The sequence below is a fragment of the Panthera onca genome, chromosome B1, assembly GCF_046562875.1.
Source record: "Panthera onca isolate mPanOnc1 chromosome B1, mPanOnc1 haplotype 2, whole genome shotgun sequence".
Lineage (NCBI taxonomy): Eukaryota > Metazoa > Chordata > Mammalia > Carnivora > Felidae > Panthera > Panthera onca.
In genome coordinates, this window is record NC_138342.1 from 198747368 (window position 1) to 198763098 (window position 15731).

Consider the following 15731-nt stretch of genomic DNA (forward strand, 5'->3'; position numbering starts at 1 on the left):
TCAAATAGTTCAAAAGCATACTTCATGTTCTAATCACTGAGAAGAGACTAGGGTTGTCTGTACTGCTCTCTGCCCTACCCATTCTTGCACCCACCAACTGCGGGAGCTGTAAACGTTTATGGAGGTATAAAAACATATATTTAGCATTTGCAAATCTCTTCTTCCTTAAAAAAATTTTTTATGGTTATTTAGTTTTGAGAGAGAGACAGAGACAGAGACAGAACACGGGTAGGGGAGGGGCAGAGAGAGGGGGAGACACAGAATCCAAAGCAGGCTCCAGGCTCTGAGCTGTCAGCACAGAGCCCAATGCGGGGCTCAAACTTAAGAGCTGTGAGAGCATGACCTGAGACAAAGTTGGGTGCCTAACCCACTAAGCTACCCAGGATGCCCTCAAATCTCTTCTTTCCTATAGAAGAGGAACAAAAGTAGTAATTACTAATCTTTTGCTATTTTAAGCTAACAAGAAAACAATACAAATCAAATCACAAATGTTTTCTCATCAGAGTTTATAGATTCTTTGTCTCGGTTATAAGAGTAATTAATTTGCTCAAACAACAACATCTTAAGAGAATTCGCTACTATGCACATTGTTTTGCCTTCTCCTAGAGGGAGAATAACATTTGTGTTTTTTCCACAACTACACAATATAATGTACTAACACCACAGAATCCAGGCAACCGGGTTAAGCCAATCTCCATCTCTCTGCAGCCCTGTGACAAAAGGCGAGTTAAACTTTCTGTCACATGAAAACATTATCCATCAATTTAAGTTACAAATGTATCCATGTAGCTAATGAAATAGTTGTGGCAATGAAGTTATTTCTAGGTTAAACATCAGGCTTAAAAAGTTGGGGCTATCAATGGTATAATTTTTAACAAATTAATAGGGCATATAGGGTGCTTATGTCCCAAACACTTGGGAGCCAGAAAACAGAGGAGGTCTGGTCTTCCAAAAGGACCAACTTGAACTGGCAAAGTTTCAAGGCAATAATATTTGTTCCAAAATAAGCCATTCCTCTGTGTTACCAACACATCTTTTAACATCAAGAAATGCTTTACATGATTCCACAGTTATTTTAAAATATAAACCTATTCTGCAGATGAAATGCCTCCCTCAATGAGGCAATTTTCCACAGATGATTTTTAAAAATTGAGTTGCCATTCTCAAACTACATAATTAACCGTTTTAACGCGTACAGTTCAGTGGCATTTAGCATATTCACTCCTCTCTCATTTCAAAATAACCATTCTGGGAGTATACCCCGTACCCAGCAAGCGACCTCCCCATATGCCCCAGTCCACTTCTCACCAGCTGGCTGTCTCTGCACGTTTGTGTATTCCACAAACACCATAGCTGATGAATCAGACATTATGTGACCTTCTGGCTCTGGCTTCTTTCCCTGAGCATAATGTTTTCAAGGTCAAGGTATGATTTGAATGAAGGCTACTGATGGGTATCAAAAATGCTTGTTTAATGACCATAACTGATATTTATTGAGAACTTACTCAGTACTTTATTTCGATGACCTTTCGATCATTTTGCAGATAAGGAAAATGAAGCTTCGAGAGTGTAATTGCCTTACAGGTCACACAGCCAGTGAACGGCACTCTCGGGGCGCCTGGGTGGCTCAGTCGGTTAAGCGTCCAACTTTGGCTCAGGTCATGATCTCATAGTTCATGAGATGGAGCCCCGCGTCTTGGGCTCTGTGCTGATGGCTCAGATCCTGGAGTGTGCTTCAGATTCTGTGTCTCCCTCTCTCTTTCTGCCCCTCCCCTGCTTACATTCTCTCTCTCTCTCTCTCTCTTAAGAATAAATAAGCATTAAAAAAATACTTAAAACTCAATCTATCTGTTAACCTTTCAAAAGCACATACAGTGGTGGGTAGCCACAGAATAAAGTTATCCAAGTTTAAGGTGGTACAAGATAAAAATATTCTCTAGGCTATCTCTACAAGTAGATGCCAGAAAGATTACAGGCTATAAATTGAGGACAGCCTGACTTCAAATTTAAAATTCACCATTTTCAATCACTGTAACTATAAGCAACTCACTGAAACTTTTCAAGTCTCTGTGCCCACAGTGGAGTATTGTATTGACACGCGGAGAGAGTCTAAGCCTCCTGGCGGAAAAGCCCCTGTCCCTACATTGTCTATGTCTGGAAGCAGTGCCACCTCGTCCTCCAGAAATGGCCAGCTGGTCTCTAGAACCTTCCAATTCAGCACACGGTCCTAGGGCCAGCAACCTGCACATCACCTGAGAGCTGGTAGCCAGTGAAGAAGCTTAGGACCCAGACCTACTGAACTAGAGTCTGCATTTAATAAGACCCCCAGAGGATTCATCTGTTATTAAGTTTAAAAAGCAGCACTCTGGCTGTCTCAAAAAAAAAAAAAAAAAAAAAAAAAAAAGTGGCAGGAAACCAAAACCTTAATACAACCTATTTAACCAAGACAGATAAGATAAGCAATAAGGTACCAAAAATAAGTAGTTAAGAAGTCTGTTTCCTTTTTAAGAGATACTGACAGAGACTAAATACCAGATAGAAAGAGGAAAAAGACGCCGTACATTGATATATGCTCAAAATATTGTTACAAAAAAGTTCCGCTATATAGTACACAGGCACTTAAGTGAGATTTATGCCGCTCATAGCTCACCTAATCTTTTCCAGCCGGAAAAAATGAAAATGGATTATTCTTGGATGTTAGAGCTTAACGGCCACTATGAGCCACTTTTTACACATTGCTAAGCAAAGACCAGGGTGACCCAGCATTTCACCAGCATACTTCCATGTGAAGTCCAAACATCTTTATAAATAACACAAGCTCGTACTTTTCTTATCAAAATGAAAACAAAGAAATAAATATAACACATTCCAATGTAACTAAAACAAACATCAGAAACATCACTTCAGTGTATGAAAAACAAAGTAGAAATTATTATTACCATCATAGACAATAAGCCAAATATTATGGCTACTAAGAACAACCACTGTTTCTTATTCTTTCTGTGAATTTAAGTTGTAAAGTTTTTTTTTCTTAAATGAGAGCATCAGGTCATCTTATTTTCATGAATTTTAACAAGAAAATCATGAACTGCATGGGTACTTTCATAATTTATAATGATGTACAATGTTTTTATATGACATTTTTAGCTCATCAGAGGCAAATAGAAGTTCTGGGGATTTTGTAATTTTTTTTAACGTTTATTTATTTTTGAGAGACAGAGAGAGACAGAGTGCAAGCGGGGGGTGGGACAGAGACAGAGGGAGACACAGAATCCAAAGCAGGCTCCAGACTCTGAGCTGTCAGCACAGAGCCCAATGCGAGGCTCGAACTCACGAGCTGTGAGATCCTGACCTGACCCGAAGTCAGGCGCTTAACCGAATGAGCCACCCATGCGCCCTAAAAGTTCCAGGGATCTTTAAAGAAATAAGTATGTTTGGTCATCTACCAACTCACTTACTCATTCAACAAGTATGTGTTGTGTTCCAGCTCCACCCTGGGTCCTGGGCCAGGTGAGAAAAGACAGGTACAGTCTCTGCCCTCAAAGAGCTTGTATTTTGCTAAATAACCAGGTCCGTTAAAGAAATTCTGCTTTTATGTTTGAAACTTTATTTTGCCCTAGTCTCTTGTGCCAAGAAGGGTATGGCTATCTCTAAGTAAGTTGTACCAACAAAAAATATTGTTTAAAATTTAACAATTGAAACAAATGTTCTACCACAATAAAGTATATATGACATATCAGGAATCGGTGAAGGTCAAAGGATACAAACTTCCAGCTACAAAATAAACAAGTCATGGAGATGTAATGTACATCATGGTGACTATTTGAAAATTGCTAAGACAGTAGATCTTAAAAGTTCCCATCACAAGAAAAAAAAAAATGTATGGTGACGGATGTTAAACAGACCTACTATGGCAATCATTTCACAATACGTAACAAATGTCGAATCATTATATTGTATGCCTGAAACTAGTACATCACTTACACTTCAATTAAAAAACTGAATAAAATAAAGTATTTGTATACTATTCTTTCTTGTTTTGTGATTTATCCAATGAAACCAAAATAAAAAAAAAATTACATAAGGGGGTTTGGCTGGCTCAGTTGGTGAAGGCATGTGACTCTTGAACTTGAGGTTGTGAGTTCGAACCCCACATTGGGTGTAGAGATTATTTAAAAATAAAGTCTTAAAAAAAAAGAATTACATAAAACAAAATTTGGTGGAGAAGTATTTCTCTGTGCACTGAAGGGCACTCTCCAGTGGTCAGAAAGACAACCAACTCAAAAGAACTAAGGTTTCTGTCATGGAACTGATAAATCTACCATGCATCTAAGGCAAACTATTATTTCAGTGGACAAAACCACTTTTAGTTACAAATTTCTCATTCTCTGGTAAAGAAAAGCCTAAAAAGTTTTCTGTAGAGAACATTCCAGGGCAATGAATTTTAGGAGAAATGTATTGTGCAGATCATACATAGACAGTGTCAGGTAGCAAAACGTACAATGTTGTCAACTATAGTTTTGAAGCACGTATGCCAGTTGTCTAAAATCTGGTATTTCTTACATCAGCTCTCTTCAAAACCTAATGTTATCACTAAAGCCTAATTCACAGAGGTTCTTATGCAGACACAGAGTTCAAGAGTGATGTTCTTTGGCAATCTATTTTAACTTGGGGACAGAGCTTAGAAACCTAAAAGAAGGGAGAGCTAACAATGTCCCCAACATTACTGACAGATACCCAAAAGGACATGCAAATGACAGATAGCTGAAAACTATGTGCAAGAAGTCCCAGTGCCTCAAATCATGGCTGCATTTTTCTGATGAGAACCTAAAGTTAAGATATTCTGTGTTGTTACTGAAAATGAGAACAGTTTCACTGGGCGTCAGAAGAGACAACTGGGGAACTCAACAGAAAGTTGCGGAACTGAGATAATAAAGATGAAACCGTAAGAACAGCTGAAATTTGTTTCTAAAAATGAGCTTGGAATTTGTGACGCAAGTCGGTATCAACCATAGTGGAAGTCCTACAGTCTTCAATGGTAAGGCAGGAAAGAGATTACTTGAGGTTTAGAGAAATTAAGAACTGGCATGAGATGTGCCAAGTTAAACACAGTGTGGTCCCTAATGGCCATCATTTTGAAAGGGATGGGCAGCAATGTATCAAACAAAGCTGAATCTCTTGATTTGCTGATTCTCAGCCTCATCCATTTAAACCGTTTGCCAAATATGGCACCTTTTGCTTTAATAGACATAACCTCAATCTAGTTTCTTCCTTCCTGCTACACCAATAGGTTCAGGTGCTCCACAAGCACACTCCCAACTTGCTGTGATAAAATCAAATTGTCAAGCGCCGGAAATATCATCTTTCAGCTGGCCACCTCCCAGAGCTTTCATCATATTTCATGTTGCCCCATCCAGCTACCAGGACCTATGTCTCTGATCCACTTGCAACAAGAGATCTAGAAATAGTTGTGCCATTTCCAGCTCTTTACTTACCGTTCAACCTCCTCATCATTGCACTTGCTGTTGCCAAGGCTCCTGAGAGCAACCATCTGCTCAAGTCCAATGGCTGGTCCTCTGCCTTCACAGTATTGGTCTTACAGCATTTGTGTGTGTGGTCAAATACACTCTCCTTCCAGAGACAGTTCCTCCTCTACCTGAGCATCACACTCTCCTCAGGGCCACCTGATGTTTCTCAGTCTCCCTTGCTTGCTCGTCCTCCTCTTTCTCAACTATTAAATGTTGGCACAGCCTGGGGCTCAGTGTTAAACTCACTTCTCTCCTCACTATACACTCACACCCTAGATACCATGGCTTTTGTTCCATCTATGCACTAATGGCTCCCAAAGGAATATGTATAGTACTAACCTTTACCCTGAAAACACACACACACACACACACACACACGCACACACCTATGTGATATTGTGTGATATCTCTACTTGAATGCCTAATAGGAATCTCACACTCAATATGTATACATCAGAATTTCTTATTATACGCCAAACCTCAAACATTTTTCTCCCAGTATTTCCTGCCTCAGTAAATGGCACCACTATCTACCTTCAGAGGCTCAGGTAAAAAATTTAGGTAGGAGCCATCGTGACTTCTCTAGTCCCACATACTATGTATTATCAAATCCTGTTAGATCTTCCTAAAAAGTACACCAGTCTGATAGCTTCTCTGCATTATGCTGGTCATGGCCATGATAATTGCTGACCTATCTGATCAAAACTGCCTCCTTCTGGTCACTCTGCTTACTGTTACCTTTCTGCAATCCATTCCTTACATAGAAGCGAGAGAGACAAAAGCCTGTCACTCTCTAGTTAAAATACTCCAAACACCCAGTCGTGACCTCCAGAGCCATGCTCTGGTCCCTGAAAGCCTCTCCAAATACCTCTCCTTCTTCTCCTCACTCAAAATGCCTCAGGGCTTTCTCTTCCACACAAGGTCGCAGCTTCAGGACCTGTGCACTTGCTTTCGTGTGTCAGGTGTATTAATTCGGTTCTGTCTAGCACTTTATAACATTAAAGAATGAATTATTAACATAAAGCTATGAATTCCAAAAAATGGCGAAGGAACCTCATTCATACTATAGTCAATGGCTATGTCCAGAGTGACTTCACACACTTCTTGCTCTCAAAAACAGCTCTCCTTTAAACTGTGATCATCACGGTCCTGTTCACAAACCTTCTCAGATATTCTCATGAAAGGCAACACCAAAGCCCTCGAGTTTCCAGGGCAATCACCTTTTCTCACCTGTCCTCAATCATGGGATTATGGAACTAGGAAAGCACTGTGCCTCCAATGCGGAAAAGCACACCTGAGGAATTGCCAGGATGAACCAAAGGGATGGCAGACAGGGTGGGGGATGTGAACAGGACCACCTATGCCCTGGGGTGCCAAGGGTCGGTTCCGCTGCATCTCATGTGAGGCTCTGCAGAGCAAGAGTGCGGGCAGTTTTCAGGAACTACTTCAGTGAAAGGAGCGAAACACCACAATCTCTCCACAAACAGAATCCATTGTGTGAATAATGAAAGGTCATAACGCAGGTGCACTTTGCCATGACTACTTACAGCCACTGCTTTGGATGATGCCTTGAGGAAGGCTGTTTCAAAGATCCACATTCAAGTCAGACAAGTTTTTTTTTTTTTTCCCCCTAATGTCTCCATCACTAAACACAAACAGGGTCCTTCTCTGTTGCAAAAACATTCTGTAAGAACCCAGTGAAACATGGATATGAAAATGTTTTTTAAAGTGTAAGTACTTTACCAAGCTATAATCTGTGGCACAGTAAAGAGAACTTTGGAATCAGGCCAATGAGGAATCAAAGAACCAAGCTGTAGACCTTAGTCAGCTTAGTATTATAAGTGCCTAGCACATGGTTGTAGCCAATAAATGTTAGAGAGAACTTAAGAAAACAGCTCAAAAACCCTAGTGACAAATGTGGTACACCAAGTTCATTCTGTCTAAACCTTATTCTTAGAATGTGCTCAGAAATTAAGGTAGAACAAAAAAAGAGAGAGAGAGAGAGAATGGTTTTCAAGATGATTCTTTTAAAATAGTCTTGAGAAGGCAATGTAATGGACTAGAACACCAGTGACAATCCTACACTCAAGGCCCAGTTCTACCACTGGTGATAACACCAGGAGAGCAACTCAGCTTCCTCCTGGCAAACAAGAGGCCCAGACTGCGTGAACCACGGGCTGCATTGTGATTCTGACCTTCGATTCTATGTTTGCACCAATTAACTCAGACGCACCGCTTACTGAATCCAGCGCAAGGAAGCCAACATTGAATCACATTGTTTCAAGAAAATTAACTCATTATGACATCATCTTTTGATTTATGAAACACTGATTATAAAGTGTTTTTTGTTCTTTTGTTAATAGTTAAACTGTCCTGAAATCTGGCTGTAGAACTGACCGAAGTTCTTATTTGCATTTACAACTGATCTGGCTTTATTTTTTTATTTTATTTTTTTAATTTTTAATTTTTTTTTTTTTTTTTTTAATTTTTTCCCAACGTTTTTTATTTATTTTTGGGACAGAGAGAGACAGAGCATGAACGGGGGAGGGGCAGAGAGAGAGGGAGACACAGAATCGGAAATAGGCTCCAGGCTCCGAGCCATCAGCCCAGAGCCTGACGCGGGGCTCGAACTCACGGACCGCGAGATCGTGACCTGGCTGAAGTCGGACGCTTAACCGACTGCGCCACCCAGGCGCCCCTAATTTTTTTTTTTTTTTTTTTTAACGTTTATTTATTTTTGAGACAGAGAGAGACAGAACATGAATGGGGGAGGGTCAGAGAGAGGGAGACACAGAATCTGAAACAGGCTCCAGGCTCTGAGCTGTCAGCACAGGGGCCCGATGCGGGGCTCGAACTCACGGACCGCGAGTTCGTGACCTGAGCCGAAGTCAGCACTCAACCGACTGAGCCACCCAGGCGCCCCACAACTGATCTGGCTTTAAAACTCTGCCAAGTCTTGTTCATAAGCTGTTCGGAACCAACATGTTTTGACCTGAATACAGGCTGAATGACTCCTCAAGTCCTATGCCGTGTCTTTGAAAAGGAGATGGGGCTAAATGCATTGGGAGCCAGAAGGAAGAAGCCTTGTTCACAGGGTCTCCCACTGCCTTTCACTGAACATGAAGAGTTACAGCTAAGTCAGGGGAAAAGGGTGGAAACACCAAATACATGAGAGGCAGAAGACAGGGTCTCTAAAGAATTCACACAGCACTATGCTTAAACACAACATGACAAAAAAGCTTTGGTCTACAGGGATACTTTGGTCAAATCAATTTCTTTATTTTTCTGTTGTGTTACTTCCTGTCTCCCACGAATAGGAAACAGAGCAACTCCTGACACGGTTTTCTATTTCTCTGTATCTGCCAGACAATTCAGTCACGAAGCAGGAAAAGCACAAGTTATTCTCTCTGCTGAAAACAGCGGGCCGAACAATGGGAGTACTAACCGCTGTAAACATGTAGAAATTGCCAACATGGGCTTCAAAAAAAAAAAAAAAAATTTTTTTTTTAAAATAAAAAATTCAAACTGAAGTTTGTTATAAAATGACCCTTTTTTTTTTTTTTTTTTTGATATGACTAACTGGGCCACATACAACCATCTAATTTTAAAGAACTGCTAGAATGCTCCTTTACAAGCAATTTCCAGAGAATACCACACAAACCCTAAAATAAAAACATTCTCAGTAATGTTTTTCTTGGAGGCAAGCTTATACAGCTAGCCAAAAAGAATATTTTAAGAATCCCCCAAATTGCATTGGGGACAAGGAAAAAAGGAGGGGGACCACAGAGAGAGAGAGAGAGAGAGAGAGAGAGAGAGAGAGAGTCATTCCTTTACACAAAGACAATGTGGTCCTTGAAGTATATCATATGGACGCTTCAAATCTTGATCCTAAAAGAAACCTGAGATATGGAATTCATATCTCAAGTCATACACAAGTGCAGATGAACGTTATATTGTGTACTGAGCTTTAGAAATTATGTGGGCTGGCTTTACTAATGACAATGGAGGCTATCCTCTCTCAAAAAAATTTATCATGCATGAGTTTGAGCCCCATGTTGGGTGTAGAGATTACTTAAAAAAAAGTTTATCATGTTTGTGCAACTGCAGTTTTTAATATATATTTTTAAATGTTTATTTATTTTTGAGAAAGAGAGAGAGAGAGCACAAGCTGGGGAAGGAGAGGGAGACATAGAATCTGAAGAAAGCTCCAGGCTCCAAGCTGCTGGCACAGAGTCTGACACAGGGCTCGAACCCACAAACCATGAGATCGTGACCTGAGCTGAAGTCAGATGCTCAACTGACTGAGCCACCCAGGCGCCTGTGTGTGACTGCAGTTTTTAGGAAATTAAAGGAGGGAGGCCACGGAAGAAGTCACTATCTTTGTCTTATTTAAGTGACATAAACAGGGAAAGAGATTCGGTTCATTTCTAAACTTTTTTTTTCCCTTAAGAGTGCAAGTCAGCAAGAACCCATTAAAATCAATAAACACGCAAGGCCAGCTAGACGAAACATTTCCCAGTCATCCCCAGTGTGGCACGAATACACAAACAGGCATTTTACTTTCAGCCACAGTAGATCTGGTCCTTCTCAATTTCTTAGGAATTGGTACTTCTCACAAGTAAGGAAGTGTTCAGGCATCACTGGTAAAGCAATGTCTGTAGCTGTTTTCTTAGAAAGATACGAATGCCAGAACTATCACTCTTAAACTGTGAAAGTGATCACTTTCAGCAATTGTGCCCTGATGGTTCTGGAGAAGGCCAAAGTATATACGAAAATCAGTACTACGGTGGCTTTGACATAACTGGAGTTTCCATTTATACTGAAATACCTCCGGATACGCAAGGGTACCCTTCTCAGGTCCCTCAAACTCCTACGTGCCTGCGGTGCTCAAGAGCCTTCACGGATGTTCCTGGGTGCTAACGAGGATGGGCTGGACTGTCCATGGCAAAGATACCACTGGTCCAGAGAAACAGTATCTTTTTTAAATTGTAGGGTTAATGCAGTCTTTCTGTGCACGAAAACCATGACACAGATAGTAACTGATCCTGGTAGCTCTTTGTGGGAATTGGAGACACTGTCACTTCTGTTCTAAGGCTGGCACTTGTCAGGTTCTCACTTTCTGCCAGTCGCTGCCGTGAGCACTGTATGCGTTTAACTCCCAGCGCTCACATAATCCTATGGGGGACGTGCTGTATGTGGCTCCGTCTCACACACCGGGAAGTGCGGCTTGGTGAGAAGGACTTCTGTTCCCCGCACCCGGGCAGGTCAACCAGGTCTATTCCAGCTTTGTGCGGGGATGAGGGTTCAACTTTTGGTTGGTGAAGTCACCAGATCTGAGGTTGGCCACGTAGCCTGGCGTCGAACTTTCCCGTAGTCAATTATCTTCCTCTTGTTTCATGTTATCATCCTACGAACTGTGAAAACATCAGAGGCCTGGATCTTGTGTTACAGTCTTGTGAGTCTTCTATTTCAAAATAATCTTAACGTAAATGTACTGCCAATTGGGACATTGTAAATGATGGTAATACTATAATGGAAATACTTGGGGACCTCCAAAGAGAACGCATATGTATGTATTTACCTATGTGTGCGGATGTGTATTTTCACTGTAAGTATTTATACAGTGAATCAACTTGCATAGGTATTCTCTCTGAATAACTATTTGTTGATTTTGGTCTTCCCAGCAGAAGGTAAGATAAAATATATGAAACTGTCAGAAGTCATACCTTATAGAACTAACAGTGGCTTAATCAGTAGCTTACTATGGGAAAAGTAACAGTAAATGTTCAGGTCACTGCTTCATCACTATTTAAAATCACTATACTGGTATATACAGTGTGTTAGTTAAAAATATTAACTGGGGGCGCCTGGGTGGCTCAGGCGGTTAAGTGTCCAACTTCAGCTCAGGTCATGATCTTGTGGTTCATGAGTTTGAGCCCCACATCGGGCTCCGTGCTGACAGCCTGGAGCCTGCTTCGCATTCTGTGTCTCCCTCTCTCTCTGCCTCTCCCCGGCTCGTGCTCTCTCAAAAATAAATAAACATGAAAAAAATTTAAAAAAAATTAAGTGAATGCTTTCATGCACTATTTTGCAAGCTTTAAAACTCAGAGGAAGGCTCTCAGTGTTCAGTACTGTTACAGTTCTGTCTCCGTCCTGCCTTTGTTCTTGTCTTGGAAGTCCACATAGCTGGCCCTCCCTCTTCAGGTTAACCTAGCTCCCTGCCAGCATCACCCAGTAAGCATGAAGGAACATGGACAGCTTCAAAATAGTCAGAGACCCAAGGTGAACTATTTTATTCTTTATTGTTTTCTTAATTTCTCAACTGTCTTTCTTCTTGTTTATAATCAACAAAGCCACCTCTGAAGACAAGAAGTCCTAAAGGAATGCATTGGCAGAACTGGTTCCTTCGGGATGCTCTAAGGGAGAATGTGGTCCAAGAGTCCCTTGGCTGCTGGAAATCCTTGGCATTCCTTGGCTTGTAGAGACATCACTCTAAGCTCTGCCTCTTCACATGGCCATTTACCCTCTCCATCTTTCTAAGCTTTCTTAAAGCTTATCCTTACAGAATTCAAACCAATTAAAAGTCAGCAACCTGGGGTACAATGAAGCGTGGAATATGGTGCTTCAGGAATTAATGCATTTGTACTTATGGCAGAATGTACTTGTACCTGATTGCAGAATGATGCCCTCCCCAAAGCTGTCTACAGCTGAGACTCCAAATCTGAGAATATGTTACCTTCCATGGTGAAAGGGACATTACAGATGCAATGAAGTTAGGGATCTTGAGATGGGGAGCTATCCTGGAGTATCCAGGTTGGCCCCATGAGACCATAAGAGTCCTTATAAGTCAAAGATAGAGGCAAGAAGCCAGAGGTGTGACAACAGAAACAGAAGTCAGAAGGATGTGACTGCTGGAAGGGGCCACAAGCCAAGGAATGCATGTAGCCTTTAAAACTGGAAAATGCAGGTAACATGTCTCTCCCCTATAGATTCCAGAGAGAATGAGGCACTGACAACACCTTGGCTTGAGCCCAGTGAAACCTATTTTGGACTTACAACCTCCAAAACTGTAAGAGAATAAATTTTTAAGCCAATACGTTTCTGGTAATTGGCCACAGCAGCCACAGGAAGCTAATGCAGTACCATGGACCCTTTCGAAGAAGAAATTACTCAAGGTGGTGCCGCCTTATGCATATTTAAGAGAATTGCTTCCAGCCTGGCTGGTTGACCATCTGGCAAGGGTCCATGGGTGACTTGTGTACTCTTGGTGCAACCAGCACTTGCAATGCAATCAGTGGGAGCCAGAGGGAGCAGAGGCTGTTGCATCAAACTAGCAGGGTTCCTCTTGCCAGATTCATGGTTCAGGTGACTCCCGGTGTGGGATGGCATGTGCCACCTTGGCTGTGTGTTGTCTTGGCACTGGCTTCTCTCACAGGCTTCATGACGCCTGTCTTGGTGCACAAGATGAAAGGGAACCCAGCGATAATAGGTTCCTCTTAAATCACAAAGGATCTTTGTTAAACCATCAAGTCCCCTCACGACCTGCAGCCTATCCCTGAACCCCAAACCCCTAAACCCCAACCTCCTAGTATTGTCCAAATCAGAGAGTGTCTTGCCACCCAGTCTAAGCTGTGGTTTTTTCTCACTGGGATACTAAGGCAACAATCTGCCGGCATATACTCTGATGCTATTCTTTCTTCCCCACGGTAAGTTCTCCACACAGCAGCCACCACCCTTTGAACAACACAGGTCAGAGCATCTCACTCCCTGGACATAAACTTTCTGATAGCTCATCATGACACAAGGAATATAATCCAAGTACTTCACCATGGCCAAGGTGTCTTCACCATCTGGCTCTCTTGTCTCATCTACTACTTTTCCTCTTGGTGAACCTCAACACACTGTTCCTGCCTTTGAGATTCTGCCCCATTGTAGCAGTCAGCACTTCACAGGCTAGATCTGGAGGGCTGACTTTGTAGGATCTGTCTGGAAACACCAACAGCTCGACACCTGGAGGCCTGGGGTCCTGTGGGAGAAGGGGGTACGTCTGGTGGAGGCGTACCTCAGGGCAGCCCCACTGAGGGGACCATCCTACCCTGAGGCCAGCTGGTTCACCAGAAGGCAGCCCACAAGGAAAGAGATTCACCCGCGTTGTGGCAGGCATCACTGCTGTCTTTTATTACTGAGCAGTATTCCACAATATGGAAGGATGGTTTACTTATCCATATCCACCCACTGAGGGACATCGGTGCTGTTGCCAGGTTTTCGTGATTATGAGCAAAGCTGTTACAAATCTTCAGGTACAGATTCTTGTGTGAGCATGAGCTTTCATTTCCCTAAGACAAACACCTCAGAGCCGGGTTGCTGAGTGACATGGTGAATACACATTGAACTTCATGTAAAACTTCCCAACTATTTTCCAGAATAGCCATACCACCTTCCACCCTCACCAGCAGTGTACAAGGGCCCAGGTGCTCTGCATCTTTGCTGGAGGATCTGTTGACATATTCTATTATTTAGCCGTTTTATTAAATGTGTGCTGGTACCTCACTGTGGCTGCAAATTATATTTCTCTAATGATATTGAGCATCTTTTCACCTTTGTATCTTTGGTAGAGTGTTCAAATAATGCTTATGGGATGCACCTGGGTGGTTCAGTCAGTTAAGCACATGACTCTTGGTTTCGGCTCAGGTCATGATCTCATGGGTTCATGATATCGAGCCAAGTGTCAGGCTATGCACTGACAGCTTGGAGCTTGCTTGGGGGCTTCTCTCCCTCTCTCTGCCCCTCTTCAACTTGTGCGCACTCTGTTTCAAAATAAATACATAAAAGATTTGTTTTGAAAATGACTTTGGCTATTTTTTTGTTTGGGTTGTTTCTTATTTTTGAGATTTGAGAGTTCTTTATAAAGTTTTGATTAAGTCTTTTACCAGGTGATACATGGAAATGTTTTATATTGGGTTCCTTATAATGTTCTTCACAGAGTATAAATTGTTACATTTAATAAGTGTCATTTATCACTTTTCCTTTTACACATCATGCTTCTCATGTTGCATCTGAGAACTCTCCACCTAAATCTGGGTCATGAAGATTTTTATCCTGATTCTAAACTATACATGTGTATACATAAATAATCAATTTGTCTCTATTTTCAAAGAATTATTCTGAGATTTTATTGGGAATGTGTTGAATCTGTAAACTGTTTTGGGGAAGAACGACATTTTAACCACACTGAGTCTTCCAATCCATGAACATAGTATGTCTCTCCCTTTGTTAGTTCATAGATTGTTTTAAACCCGTGTTTTATAGTTTTCAGCATACAGACCCTGCAGATATTTTTATGTTAGATTATATTTGAGTATTTCAATGTTGACCCTGTATGATTACATCTTTGTATCCTGGTAATATGTTCTAAGAGTTTTTTTGCAGATTTCTTGGGATTGTCTACATGGACAATCACAGTGTCTACGAACAGACACAGTGCCATTTCTTCCATTCTAATCTAAATGTATTTTATTTGATTTTCTTACCTGATTGCACTTGTACTTCATTCATTCACTCATGTGACCAAGTGGCCCAGTTCTGCCTGAGCACTGGAAGTTCACCAAATAACACATTCGACTTCCTGCCTTTCTAACGTGTAGTGGTTAATCCCACATATAGTAACCATATGTTAAATTTGCATCTGGCTCTGTTTCTATGTATTATTAGGGGGAGAATATTGGCAGTACATTGAGCATAAACATGGAGGCAGCTAGGGAGTTGGTCTTTACGCATGGCAACAGTAAATGCTGATTCTCATGTCTGACTTCTCTGCTCAGAGTCCCAGAAGAATAGGTCGGGTACAGAATCAGGCACAGATGTATATCCTCATAAATGATAAAGAACATTTTTTCCTCTGAGACATGAGGGAAGGAAGAGCTAACTGATAAAGATACAGAAACATTGTGAATTGATGAAAAGAAGGCAGGGTATTCATTCATGGAAGCTGAAGTTATAAATGATATTTCTTACAAATAAATGTGGATCAGTACAAACACATAAAGTATGGTAGTCACCAACTGTCACCAATGAAAATAGTACTTTTGTGTTGGGGGGATAGAATTTCAAACTTTTCTACTTCATGAATTTAAGTGCTAATGTCACAAACGTCTTGGACCAGAAAGCTGCAGGGTTAAGTCATGACCCCGGAAAAAGACCAGA

The 15731-nt window shown here is 41.4% G+C and overlaps 1 protein-coding gene across 3 annotated transcripts in view; it reads right to left on the reverse strand.

The window, feature by feature from the left end:
- MCPH1 (microcephalin 1) overlaps positions 1–15731 on the reverse strand; it is a 270845-nt gene that overhangs the window by 149314 nt on the left and 105800 nt on the right. The window lies entirely within an intron of this gene.